The following is a 13,610-nucleotide window of genomic DNA, read 5'->3' on the forward strand; positions in this document are numbered from 1 at the left end:
TTAACTTACTGTCTAAAGCTCAGCCTATTATTTCGCAGGTTTGCTGCCCTACAGGTATACTGTAAAGGGTTTCTGTGAAATCTTGGAGCAGCTTTTAGTTTTGAAATACCAAGTCTTTGTGCTTGTGAAAATAGGTTGTGTTCAGCCTCTTGTTTGATCATCTTTGTTTTGTTTTGCTTCTGAAGCTGAGCCTGAGTTAGAAGAATGATGCTAGAAGCAATTTAAAGGGCACATCAGGTTTTTTACTGTAATACTGAACTATTGATTGTTGACTTATTTGTAGGTTTAATGCAGACCCATTTCCTTACTTAGCGTCTGACTGGCCATTAAGCTCTGGCAGTGTGCCGGGATGTTGAAATCTTGCATCTTATAATATGATTTGGCTGTCTAAGGGTATTATGTGTGTTTGGTTTTTATAGACACAGACAAGGCCCTCGACTTTGTGTGTTCTCCAGAATAGAGGAAAGAATTTCTCTGCAGCAAAATTACTCACTCATTCACTTCCAGGAGACAGTATGAAAGTGAGGTGACCAGGAGTCATGCAGATTGGTGCCATTTGGACTGACTGGCGCTTGTAAAGAAATGCAGACTAACGTAACAGAGTTTTGGAGAGAAGACCAAGCAAGGAACTGAAAAGGCGTGGTGGTGTTCCAGAGTAGCTCGCAGTTAGGCACTTCCTCGTCAGTGGCCCTCAGCATGTGCCTGGTCTCCTAGCATGGAGTTAGAATTGGGGGCTGACAAAGTGTTCTGCTTACAGAAAGAGCTGGGCTCAGAGTGGTTGGAGGAGAAGTAATCACTGTCTGCAAATGACTTTTCCCCTCTTCTTTTACAACTTGGACGCTCTTGACTGGAAGAGAGGGTGAGGGCTGAGGGAGTTAGATGACAAGGAAACATTAAATTTGGAATTTTGAGAGTGTGAGTGGGAACTGAAGGGCTTTGGGAGAGAAAATCACTTTCCCCCCTAATGACAAAGTAAGACATGCTCAATTCAGAGAACTTGGGAAGTGGCCCCCAAGTACGCTGTCTTGACTGCCATATTGCCTCTTGAAGTTGTCAGAACAGCCACCATTGTAGAAGTGTTAAATTGTTTGGACTAGGTACTTGAGGCTATGGAACATCTGTTTGAAATGACAAGGAAAATTGATTTAACAGGGAGATGAGGAACTAGTCCATGAAGCATGTCTTAGAGATCAGCTATTAAAATGACCCTTGTAGTTCAGAGTTGGTTAATTATTATAGAACGATGTATAGTCTTTTCCTTTATTCTGTAATGGAAAAGTTCCCTAATGTGTGAAAAGGGATCTGAGACATGCTGGTTTTATGAATAATTATTATGTCCTTTCACTGCTCCCCTCCAGCCATTTGAAAGAATGGTTATCTATGACTTTGTCCTAATTTGGAAGATACAGGGGAAAGTAACAGGCCAGAAATATGTGAACGTTGAGTGGTGCACCATAATACGTCTTCCGTTTGTGTGATACATGCAGCAGGTTTTGCCCATCACTGTCTTACTCCTCGAAGTGGATTGGGTTGAATGGGTGTTGGCATCATTTTTATTTAGAAGGGGACCATACTGAAACCAAGATGGAGAGATTTCTTACTATTAAAAAGTGGAACTTCAACTTGGATACTTCTTAATTCCTTGCCCTATATCCTTATTATCATGCCTGGGTGAGGAAGGCATCAGGTGGTGACTGGTTGGGTAAATTCCAGATTATTATTATTATTATTATCGGGTTTTTTTTTTTTTTTGCAAAGACACCAAACTAGTTCTTTTCCAACTGGTCATCTCGTGATGTTTGATCCTGTCTTTCCTCTTAGACCTCTTACCTGTTTCTTTGAAGTGACATTTTCCATTTATTCCCTCCCATATGAAAGCTTTACTGGTTAACTAATCAGTTGTAGGGAAGAAAATGCTACTTAGAAGAGTAATACCATAGACCAAGTGGTGGCAGACCTCACTTTTCCCATTCGAGGTACACTTTGGAGCAAAAATGTTAGCGATGTTGGTTGCTGCCCCTGTATAGTTTCCAGATGTCCTTTTATGTGAAGGGGCTTGGTCTCTAGAGACTTGGTGCTCCGGATAGAGCCATCAGCCCGGTCTGTGCTGTCTGAGTAAGTCATTGATGGCAAGCAAATGAGAAGTGGCAAACCAGAGCATATGTCATATTTGGAACTTTAGGTGGACTAGACTGTCAAGGTTTAGAGCAGATTAGGGCCGGAGGTTTTCTCTTTGTTTTTGTTTTTGCCAGTTTTTCTCTCTCCCTCCCAGTTTCCTTCCTTCCTTTAGGCTGTCCTCCCTTCCATTCCTTTTGTCTGTTCTTTTCTCCTGTCTTCCTTTCGTTCTCGCTTTCCTTCTGTCCTTTGCATCCCTCCCTCTTTCCTTCCTCCCACCCCTTTAAACTAGTTGTCCTATCAGGGGCAGCCATTGCTGTTGGTTGAATGTACCTCCTTTTTTCTGAGCATCTCTTAGCTGTGAAATCATGGCTTTTAGAATGGTTCTTGCAGCCTCACAGCGTGCAACACCGCAACTGTCTTCCAGTGTGGGGTGAACCCAGGTTAGGTGTGTGGTTGAGCTGGGCCAGGTGGAAAGATGGGTTCTGGGCGAGCCTGGCCTTAGTGGCTGCCTTTTCCTTATGTGCTCTCATTACTTGTGTTTTCAGTTGCTTTTGCAAACCCCAAAGAAGTGGTATTTAGTTTTATCCATCTACTTAACCTGCTTATGTTTTGCTCTTCTAATGGGTCCCCTTTCCTTATCTTGGGCCCTTTCCTAATAGTTTCTTGTAATATTCTGCTTTCATTCTTTTGGTGCCTGACTCAGCTTGATATTGAGGGTGTGTAGGAATTTTCTGTACATACCAAACTAAAGTTTTGGGTGAGGATATTACGACTTACTCATTCTTTTTGAAGATTGATTATACATTAAAGCCAAATCCTAAGAAGAGGGAGTGATGGGGAAGAAAATGACCAAAGAAAGGGGAATATTTGATTTTGTTTCTCATGTTTTAGGACTTAAGTTATAAATTAATCTAGCTCCCAGTTTCATATGTGTTCTTTGCCATTTGTTAACTATTCATCCTACTAGCTCATTTTTTTGGTGGGGGAGGAGGAGTGTTATGGAACGGGGTTTATTTTGGAGCAGCAGACATATTGCAGAGCCCTTCAGGCATCTAGGTTTTTCCCTGGGAGATAGGAAGAGAAAGGAGCTGCAAATCTCATCTCTGTTTTTGTATTAGTTTTCTGCCTCAGGTTGGTTTTAATTTCCTTCTCCATTCCTCTCATGCCCCGAATGCCTTTGACAAACAGAAAGAAGCTCTTTGGTGGTGGTTCTGAAGTGTGGAGCCCAGAGTAGCAGCCCCAGCAGCACCAAAAAACTTACTAGAAATGCAGATTCTCAGGCCTCACCCCAGATCTGCTTAATCCAAATCTCTGGAGGTGATGCCCAGAATCTGTTTAACAAGCCCTCCAGTTTGAGATCATCTGTATTAATAGGTGACAGAAGTTTAGTATAGGTAAATTGTGCTTTTCTACCCATCTCTGCCAATTGTAAACTTCATCCACCTGTGTACCAACCCTGAGCTTTGAGCCTGCAAAGCAGTGTGTTTATCTTTTGAGCATTTGAGTCCATAAAGAATTTATAACCATCCTCATTGGTATCTTTGCTTCATCAGGGACACAGTCGTCAATAACATATACCTGGAAAACTTGTATATATTAAAAACTTATGACTTATAATTGGTCATTGATTACTCTTCCACTGTGGAGGTATTGACTCCCGTACTGAGGCTGTAGCTCAAAATACACTGCCTAAAAAGCAGTCAGAGCCCAGAGGGGAATAAAGGAGAAAGGGAGACAGGAAAGGGAAGTGAAGGGATTAATAATCCCATCTTGGTTAATCATCATTATCCTCTCTGATCGCTGTGAGCGGATGTGCTGTTGCTTCTGCAAATGTTAATAATTCATGGATGGACTATGCCAAAGGGAGGCCTTAAATCTGGTCTCTCAGCAGATTAAATACACCGTCTGCCATCAATAGGAGCCAGGAGAGATGAAAGATGGACTTGCTGTTTTTATTCATTAACCCGATTTTCTCTGCCTTTCTTTTCAGCTTCTCTCATCCTCATTTTGTTTACCTTTTCATTTGCTTCCCTGTATGTCCTCCTTTTGCATTGAGTGAGTGCTGGGGATCTTGGGTCTACTGTTAATGACATTAGATTTTACTTTTCCTTCGCTGCTAGTAACAACAGATGCCATGAGAGAAAGCAGAGAGGCAGAATAACTATTTCCTTGGAAATGTCTAAATCAGTCTGCATATTTGAAAAATGTATTAAAATGTGCAAAGCCTGTGTCTTAGAAATCATTTGAAATGGCTTCTCTTTGTTTTAAAGAGTAATTCCGTTGTACAGGCAGCTAAAGATACACATAGTGTTCTTACTTCAGGTAGGTCTGGTGGCAGTTTCCCATTTTACAGATGGGGAAACTGAGATGTGAAATGAGTGACTTGTGTAGTACTACCCAGAACCCACTTCTCACTCCAACATCAGTATGCTTTCCAGTAGAGTTCATTACCTCTTCCTTTTAAAAATCATAGGTGAATAGCCTTAAAGAGGCATTTTACTCATATTTCATCATTCTCATTTCATTAGTAAGGCTTAAATAGAATTTAATTAGATTAAGTTCAAATACTGTATAGGTAGCCAGCTTCACAGGAACATGTCTGATTACTTCTAGGTGTAAATTTGCTAAGAAGCACCATAATCAGAAGGCTGTTGACAGTCTGCGTGTGTGTAGACATTTCTAGAGCTCCTGAATAATAGCCCTCAACAATTTATAGGTTATTCAGTAAACCTATGTTGAGTACTTTACCCTGTGCATGATGCTTTGTTAAGCCCCCTAAGTGGGTATAATAGGGTTGCCATCTTTAATAGTGTTTCAGTGGTTTTAAGTTTACCTGAGGGGGTTTGGCTACTAGGAATGCCCCAGTATCAACTTCTTAAGGATGTGAGATGGCAAAGCAGTAGAACTGGAAATGTTTTAGTTACCGGGGTAATTTGCTGGAGGACTTAGTGGTGAGAAGCACATTAATAAAACTGGACCATTGTTTTTAAAATGATTTCTACCCGTGTCCCTGCTGGAAGGTTGGTGGAGAGGAGTGGTGTGGGAAAAGCAGATTTTAAAATCAGGCTAATTTTCATAAAACTGTTTTAGAATTGCAAATCCTTGTGTTCCTATTGTAGAGGTGAGAAGTACAGAGATGAAAACCTGACCGTGTCTTATAACACAGCATAAGTTTCTGGGGTGTAGACAGGGCCACCTGTCTGGCTTGCCTTGGTTGTCTTCTCCTGACCCGAACCATAGGGAGTGGAAAGCAAGGCCTCCTCTCACCTCTCCTGGCCCCTCTTGCATGGCCGGCATCCTGTGGGGCATCGCCATGTTTTCTGTTTCACATTCATTTTGTTGCTATTCTCATACAATTTCTATTCTGTTATTTTCTTTTATAATCTTCTTAAGGCTTGCATTTTTTAGTATAATTTTATTAGGTCTTAATGCCAAAATTTATTTTTTACTCTGAGGAATGCCAAATTTAACTTTATAATAAGGATTAATGGGAAAATAGAATCCTGCCTATAATTTTCCTTCATAGAAAAATTTCAAGAACTCTCTTTTGTATGGCAGTGAATTTGAAAATCTGACCAGGTGACAGAATAAATACAGTTTTTTCCTGTTTGAGTTGGTGAGGATTGAATAATTTTAGTGATCCTTTTTTATTTTTCTATTGAGGAATCCTTTTTTTTTAACCACTTTCCCATCTTATTAGTGTTTTCCAATTAATAACAGAAAAAACGTGTGCAGAAAAAAATTGCATGAAATTAGTGTCTCTTTTCTAAAATAATAGTAATAATATGATGAACCTTGCTTCAGTAAGCAAATCCAAACTCTGAATATCTGCATTTGTAAAAGAAATCTTGGGGTGGTATTTTGCTTTAGTATGCCTTCAAATAACAGCTTCCCTACTGAATTTAAAATAGAATTTGTTTAACAGAATTCTATTTACAATCAACCTGGTAAGAAATACATCTGTTGTGTAAAGTATATTGGTAATAAGAACTAGTAAGCTAGAAGCCCTTCTTTTGTTCCACCATTATCCCCATGTGATAACTTAAGATTCCATGGAATCTGAGGCTCAAATGCATACTTGAGCAGCTTTGCTTAGTACAGTGTCCCATAGTGGTGTGCAAAGAGTTTTGTAGCATGAAACCTAGAAACTGAACCCAGGACCTAGACCAGGTCACTGTGTAACATTGGCCAGAATCTGAGTTTCTCTGTCCCTTATTTTCTTAATCTGTGCTACAGGGGAAATGAATTACCCCTGAAATTTCATGGCTGTGACTCTGAGTTTTCATGTACTTTATTATTTCATTTTTTTAAAAATTGAGGTAGAACTTCATGTAGTCTATAAGTTCTTTCCAAATCACTGTTCTCTATCTAAATAGGAGGCCTGGTAAGTACTGTGATATTGTGTGTGTGTGTGTGTGTGTGAGAGAGAGAGAGAGAGAGAGACAGACAGACGGACAGAGCTCTCATTCTGAGTTTTCTGAAATCTGGGACTGCTGTGAATTGCCCTGGAGGCATATTTGAGGAGAGATGCTTTCTCCTCCCATTTTATCCTATTCCCATTAGTAACTGCATATACCGGGGAGCTGCTTCCCGAGAAAGTGTTTAAAATGAAAATCTTATTTCTGAAATTACTTTCACCCTGGTACTTTAAGTTTTGGCCTATTTCTAAACCCTGCTCCCACCCTTTACGGTTTATAGGCATATCAGAGGCAGAACGCTGCTCTGGGGAAGCAGAAGCTCATCAGCTCCTCAGTGCAGAGGGAGCTTTCATTTCCCTATTTTCTTTTCCCTTTTTTCGACCCTGGGACAGGCAAGTTTGCACGTGAGCAACAGAGAAGGAAATTCAGTTTGTTTTACTGCTAAATAATCACATGCAGAAATCAGCTGATTTTTTTTTTTTTTATTGACTGCCTAAATCTAGCTGCCCTCACTTAAAACAATACTCAAGGTGAAGTGTCATTGATAAAATTAGCAGATTGCTTTTTCCTTCACAGCTGATTTGTCAGGACAGATCAGCTGTGAATGCCACACCACTGACTTTGGGCCAGGACCATCTCGTCTTCCCTGAACTTCCTTGGCACTGGATGCAACTGAGAAGGAAGCCGACTTTGGGAATTGAATACTGTTGGTAATGATGCTTAGTCACAGAGAAGAGTTTGGTGCTTCTGCACATTGGCCAAGAACCACCTCAGCATCTGTCTTATTACCTAAGGCTGCAGTGATCTCAGGGAGATAAAGAGATTTGAAAGAACAAACAACACGCAGAAGTAGTATTTAGCTCCCTTGAAGTCGTTGTCTGTGTCTACCTGGGTTGGGTCTAGTGAACACTGATAAAAATCAATGAAATGGGTTTGTTGAGTGGCCAGTAAGGACAACACTGTGGTAGGCACAGGTGATAATTATGAATTTATGTTTATTCTAAGTTCATTGTCTTCTACCTGGAGAGTCAAGATTAACTAACATTGCTATAATAGGATCAAATTGTCCAAGAGAGTGTAAAATCATGGGCAGAATTGAGTGGGAATGATACGAGGTTCTCGACGTGGAACTTCAGAGAGGAGAGGAATGGGTAATGATGAGGGAATTCTGGGGTAGTTGGGGAAGACCACCTAGAACAGACAGGGTTTGAATGGGCCTTTGAAAGATTACATGGTCTTAGCTTGCTTGAAGTGAAAGAAGATACAAGCGTAATAGCCTGACCAAAGTCAGAGAGGTGAGAACAGAAGTTTTGTGCTAAGAAATGAAATCTGTCAGGGAGGGTATCAGATGTGGAAGGAGTGACTGCCAAGCAGTACAGTGTAGGCAGTACATGCTGTTGAAAGTTTTGGAGCAGGTAAATGTCAAGAAGAAAGGGAGGGAGCTGTGGAAACACATGGAAGTTGGCTTGGCCAGTAGAAGGGATACCTGCTGAGGTGTTGTTCAGGGACAGTTGTAATAATCCAGCCATAGTGATGACATCAGAACCAGGTTGGTTGGTGAGAAAACACAGGGGGAAAAGATGTGTGAGATATGCTTGGAATAAAACATCTGCCACACTTGGTGCCTGATGGGCTTAAGAAGGATGTTCAGAAATAACTTGAAGTTTGTAAGGAGGAGAAGGGTTGGTGCTATTGGTCGAGGCACAGAAGTTAGGAAGATTAACTGGATTGAGAGTTGAGATTTCATGTCAGTTTTTGATGTTCTGGCAAGACATCTCCGTGGAAATGCCCCTGAAACATTTAGAGATAGGATAAGAAGCACTGTTCAGGAAATAGCTCCAGACAGAATTTTCCAGAGCCATGCTCTAGAGGTAAGAATTGTGGCAGTAAAAGTAAATGTATGGGAGGGGAATTGTATGGTGTGGGGCAAGGGAACAAGGTCTCAGAGAGGAGAAAGGAGCCAGGATGAAGGTTGGTGATGGCAGGGAAGGGAAGCAGGATCCATCTATGCCTCAGAAGGCTGGGGGGTAGGACAGAGTAATTGCCCAACCTCACGTGGCCTCTCATTCTTAACTCTTAAAAGCACTTACCCACCAGTGATACTACTTTATCTTCCCAGCAGCCCCACGAAACCTGGCAGAAGGTAGAACAGAGCTCACCAGGGATCTGTCAGATTTTGATTTCTGGATAAAGCCCTGCATATAGTCAGGATACATCAAAGTTTTATAGTTGTTCACTTGAACATGATAATCTCACCTGGCGATTATAATTATAATTCTGCTTAAACCACAGAATTTCAGTGGCTTCCCTTTTCTGTTCTGTAATCTTATTTAGTAACGATAACAGGTAGGAAAAAAGGAGTACTGATGCCACACCTTCAAAAATGTCTCATCCTTGGTGTGTTTCAAGTATAGGCCTAAGGAAATTGGAACTAGCCCCCCTCCGTTTTTTTTTTTTTTTTTTTTTTTTTCGTATTTAGAAATCTTTTAAACCAGTTTGCTTGAAGGTCAGAGAGTCTTTGGAATCTGGATACCTTAAGTTGGATAAAGTGTCCTACTTTTTTTAGGAAAAATCTTTCTCCTGTATATGTTCCTTAATGGACAGATTGGTAGAATCTGTAGAGAAATGGAAATAGAAAAAACAAAGTTGAAGCTTTTCTATTGAAGATTTTCATTACCGGGAATTCTAAGGAACTATGCTTTGTTAGATTTTGCATAGAATACTTACTGTTTGGGAATTCAGGCCCTCACCTGAAATTCGGGTATCTCTCAAATACAGAGACCTTAATCCACTTCGGGTAGTAAGCTCCATCTGTCTTTACACTTTTGGGTGTCTGGATTTTTTATATAGTGTGTATCTGATGTACAACTAGCTGTCGTAGTTAAGAATGGTGCAGTGCACAGAAGATTTTGAAATGTGGTGTTGATCCCTTTGATGAAAAGGACTGGACATTATTTTCATTTAGTATTTCCATTTAATAACCTATCCTTTTGTCATCTAGTTTTTGGTGCTTAGGTTTATATAAAGCCAAAACAAAAATAATAGACTACTGAGTAAACATTTAGGAATTGATCACTTTATGTTCAGCCAGCGATTAAACTAGTGGAGCAGTACCTTCTTTGTAAGATGGCTTCTTTTCAGTATTTTTGTTTATGACCTCCATATAACATATTCAGGCACCTGGAGTCTGAGGCAGGCTAGTTAACACTTCTTTATACCCTGTGCTCTAGGGTCCTTTGTAGTCAAAATATCCTGCAACTCATCGGGTTTCCTTGGCATACTCATAGATTGGAGGAAGACAGTCTGAGCTGATTTACAATTGATCCTAGCGTAAAGAAATATCGTCTTAATTTATTCATTGGCCATGCTATCCGAGAAATATGTCTTAATAGGGACTCAGTGAGGTGGGGTTCTTTTTGTTTTGTTTTTTTAATTTTAATAACGAAAGAGGGGTTTTCTTACTTCCCTGTAGTGAACTTCAGATGTCTCCCTCGGGAGTAGGTTTTAACCATCACTAAAATGGTTTGACTTAACCACACAGGGGTTTGGGGGTTCTTTTTTTTTCCTTGCCCCTTCCATCCCCAGGCAGAGACTCCTATTGCATACCGACTCTGCTCCAGTGCAGTATTTATTTGATCAGAAACAAAAGAGTTTGCTTCTTTCACTGGTTCAGAGAGCGGTCCCCCAGGATTGTCTTTTGTTCAGTAATTGGAGCATAAGCTGAGCCTGGTTAATTTCAAAGCTACCCCCAACACACATTCCCTCCCTCCTTCCTTGTGCAGTTTCTGAGCTGCTAGTGGTACCTTGTGTTGGGGCTGGAACCAAAAAAAAAAAAAAGGCTCGAATTGTTGAATGTTAGCTACAACTACTGTAACATCTGCTATGGCACCTAATAGCACTGTTGGTTAATTAATTTTAAGTTAGGGGAAGAAACAAAACTAGAGTGCTCTTCCGCTTTACAGCGCTTGTTAACACATGCACCTCCAAATTACGCATTTGGTGCTATCGCAATGAATAAAACAAAGGAAATCATGAGTTGATTTTTATGTTAGTAGCAGAAGTTCTTCCATTGTTATGCACTGTTCAGATACCCGTGTTTTCCTATGTTCATTCTTTTTTGGTTATTATTTTTTTTAATAAAGGCAGAAATGTCTGCAACATTTCAACTCTCAGCATTTAATTGGCTAAAGTTCTGATGTAAGAAATATAAGTTAATTATTTTAATTTTCTTTTAAAGCAACAAAACTTAGTTCTGCTTCTTTAAATACCAAAATGATGATTATAGATGGATAAGAAGCTTTAAGTAGCCAAATTGTAGATGCTAAGTAGCCAAGTTAATATTTGTATAAAAATATATTACAAAATTGCCAAATATTGTGTGTCATTCTGGTTCTGCAGTATAGGTGTTGGTTTTGCAGCCAACAGATTGCAATTGTAGGGTTTGTGGGTTTTGTTTTTGAAGATAGAAGGGTCTTTCTTGCATTTTTTTTTTTTTTTCAATCTGCACCATAATGACGGTTTACTACCTGACTGGCCTAAGTTTAATCGTCGGATGCCTGGTTCTTCGTGTGGTCTGATCTTTGCTTTTTAACAAGCTTTCCTGCAATTGCACAGTTGTTTGCTGCATTGAGTTTCTTTTAGTGACAATGAAAAGCGTATGTTGGTATTTTAATATAGTCTTTAATTTTCAGGTTGTACATTAAAACATGGAGGGAAAAAAAATCCCTGTCTGAGGAGCTCTTTTAAAAACCATTACGGTAGAATGGGAATATTCATTACTTACACATCATATATTTTTCCCTAAATGTTGTACAAAGAAGTGACAGTTGAGCCGAGCATATGTTAATAAAAGGTCTGCATTTTCCTGTGTCACTGACAGTTTCATTGGCTGTATATTCCTGAAATGCAAATAGCCTCAGTTCTGTTCAAAGCTATAATTAATCTGAATAGTTATTTAAACAGTATTGAAATCTTTTAACTACTGAGAGGCCAAACATTTAAGATGGTGAATTTACTGTTCTGTTTGAAGGACGGTACAACTGACGAGGGCACAGCGATCTGAGATGCTTGTGTATGTTGGATCTACACATTCTGGAGGCTAAAATGGCAGAATCTGTCTGCTGCTGTATAAAATCTTTTAACTACCATTTATTTTAGCATCATGGCATGTGCAAATTCCTGCTGCTCAGTTAAGGGACCAGCTTCACAACTGGTGTTACAATCTGTGGCCACAGCACTGCATCACAATGCAGCAAATGCATTTTCCACATTAACCAAACATGACAGCTGAAGCGATTATTAACCATGCAAGATGTCGGAAGTCATCAAAAATTCACATCAGAGTAATTGCAGTGGCTTGGGTCGGAAAAAAAAGTATCATAGCATTCCTTGGCTCATGTTGTCTCTCCCCCTCTTAAATCTTAACTTGGTACAGTCCGTTAACAATAAAATACCCTTCTGTAACCTATAAACTGTTACTCCCATCAGTTTGTGCTTTCAAACTGAAGGCTGACTTCTCTGAATTTGTGTAGAGCAGCACAAATGATTATGCTGTGCCCCAGGGGCTGCAGTGTACCCTTTTTAAGGGGACCCTGCCATCTCATTGTCTAATTGGACTCTTTAAAGCTTCGGTCATATCATCATTTGCAGAGTGTTCTCTTTTCCTTTTTCTTCTTTCTCTCTCTCCCCTCTCCCTCTCCTCTCTCCCTTCCTCTTTCTCACCCCCTACCCCCTCAATTCTGGCTATCTGGAATGGGAAAAACTTGAGCACTGGTTCCATCAGAGCTCATCCCACAGAGAAGGTATGGAAGAGCTGCCGTGACCAACAGCATCGACCGGTCTGTAACTCCTAAAATTTGAGAGCTGCAGGTAGGATTGTTTGTTCTGTAAAGAAATTAAGATAAATGCACCCTAGTAAATAGAGTGACGGCATGTTGTTGCAGTACCTTTGAAAGACAAGGGCTTGGCTTGTTTAAAATTTCAAGGTAAATTCAGAGGATTTAACTTATTTGATAGAAAAAGTACTCAATTCTCCTGAGAATTCTTCAGATTTGTGCCTTGTCATTCTAATATTTTTCTTTAAAAAAAAAAATCTTTTGGGTGGGGCAGAGGTATTTGCTTAAAGATTTAAATAGTTGGTTATTTTGGATTTTTGCAGACTTCATCTTTAGTAAGTAGTATGGACTTTCTTTAGGATTTTTTTGAAAGATGCATGTAAAGTGTAGAATTCTCATATGAGATAAAGCATTAAAATAGAATTTCTTTTCTAAAATCAGATCCTTTGGGATTTTTAGGGGTGTGTGTGTGTGTGTGTGTGTGTGTGTGTGTGTAGGATGCCTTATTTCAGTCATTTATATTTTGTTGAAGGGAAAAAGTACTATTGGAGGTATTTAGGATTATCTCACAGGAAATGCTTTAGCATAAGGCTTTAAATGAGAAGAATTAAATAGTAACACCCAAGATGTGGACTTTTTAAGTATTATCAAATGTAGGCAATTTCAGTTAAGATAGTTACTTTTTCTTTCTTAAATTTATCCTCAAAAGAGTATAAGTCCTTTAAGTATATTTCACATTTTTGGTGTAGAGAATGTGATTTCTGTACATGAGATGGAAACTTCCTAAGTCGTGTAAGCATTATCTGGAGGGTAATGAAATTATAAATGTTGCCTATAACACTTTTAATACCTTGATTAATATCAGAGATGAAAGTGTTTTTGATTCAGTGAAAAAGCAGCTTGCTTTTTGTCTTCCCTTACGAACAGGAGAAGGCAGTGATGTATAGCTTTTTATCCCAAGGAATGTATTTGTATCATGGGACCTGTAGGGTCTGGACTTTTTTCTGAAGCAGGGACTTGGAAATTGCTCACCTAGTTGAGAGATTTAGCTCCCTTCAGAGGTGGGGGACTTTCTGTACTCTTAACAATAGGAAGACTTGAGGAGCTGTCAAGTAGGGAATGGAGGAGAGCTGCTCAGGGAAGGGAGAGGTACTGAGAATTTTTCTCGTCTTGGCATTGGAGGTCTGGATTTACCCACGACTAAGATTCCTTTAAAACTCTGACCCAGTGCAGCATTGCA

General features: G+C 39.7%; 1 protein-coding gene across 3 annotated transcripts in view; it reads left to right on the forward strand.

Moving 5' to 3' along the window:
• NUP93 (nucleoporin 93) overlaps positions 1-13,610 on the forward strand; it is a 110,262-nt gene that overhangs the window by 44,923 nt on the left and 51,729 nt on the right. Inside the window, exon 1 of one of the 3 annotated variants that reach the window (XM_032323990.1) lies at positions 12,011-12,404. The exons of the other annotated variants lie outside the window; for them this stretch is intronic. The gene's annotated coding sequence lies outside the window, so the exon portion shown is untranslated. Of the gene's footprint in view, positions 1-12,010; positions 12,405-13,610 lie in introns of those variants that run through there. 3 annotated transcript variants of the gene reach the window in all.

This window comes from Mustela erminea, chromosome 19 (genome assembly GCF_009829155.1).
Source record: "Mustela erminea isolate mMusErm1 chromosome 19, mMusErm1.Pri, whole genome shotgun sequence".
NCBI classification, from domain to species: Eukaryota; Metazoa; Chordata; class Mammalia; order Carnivora; family Mustelidae; genus Mustela; species Mustela erminea.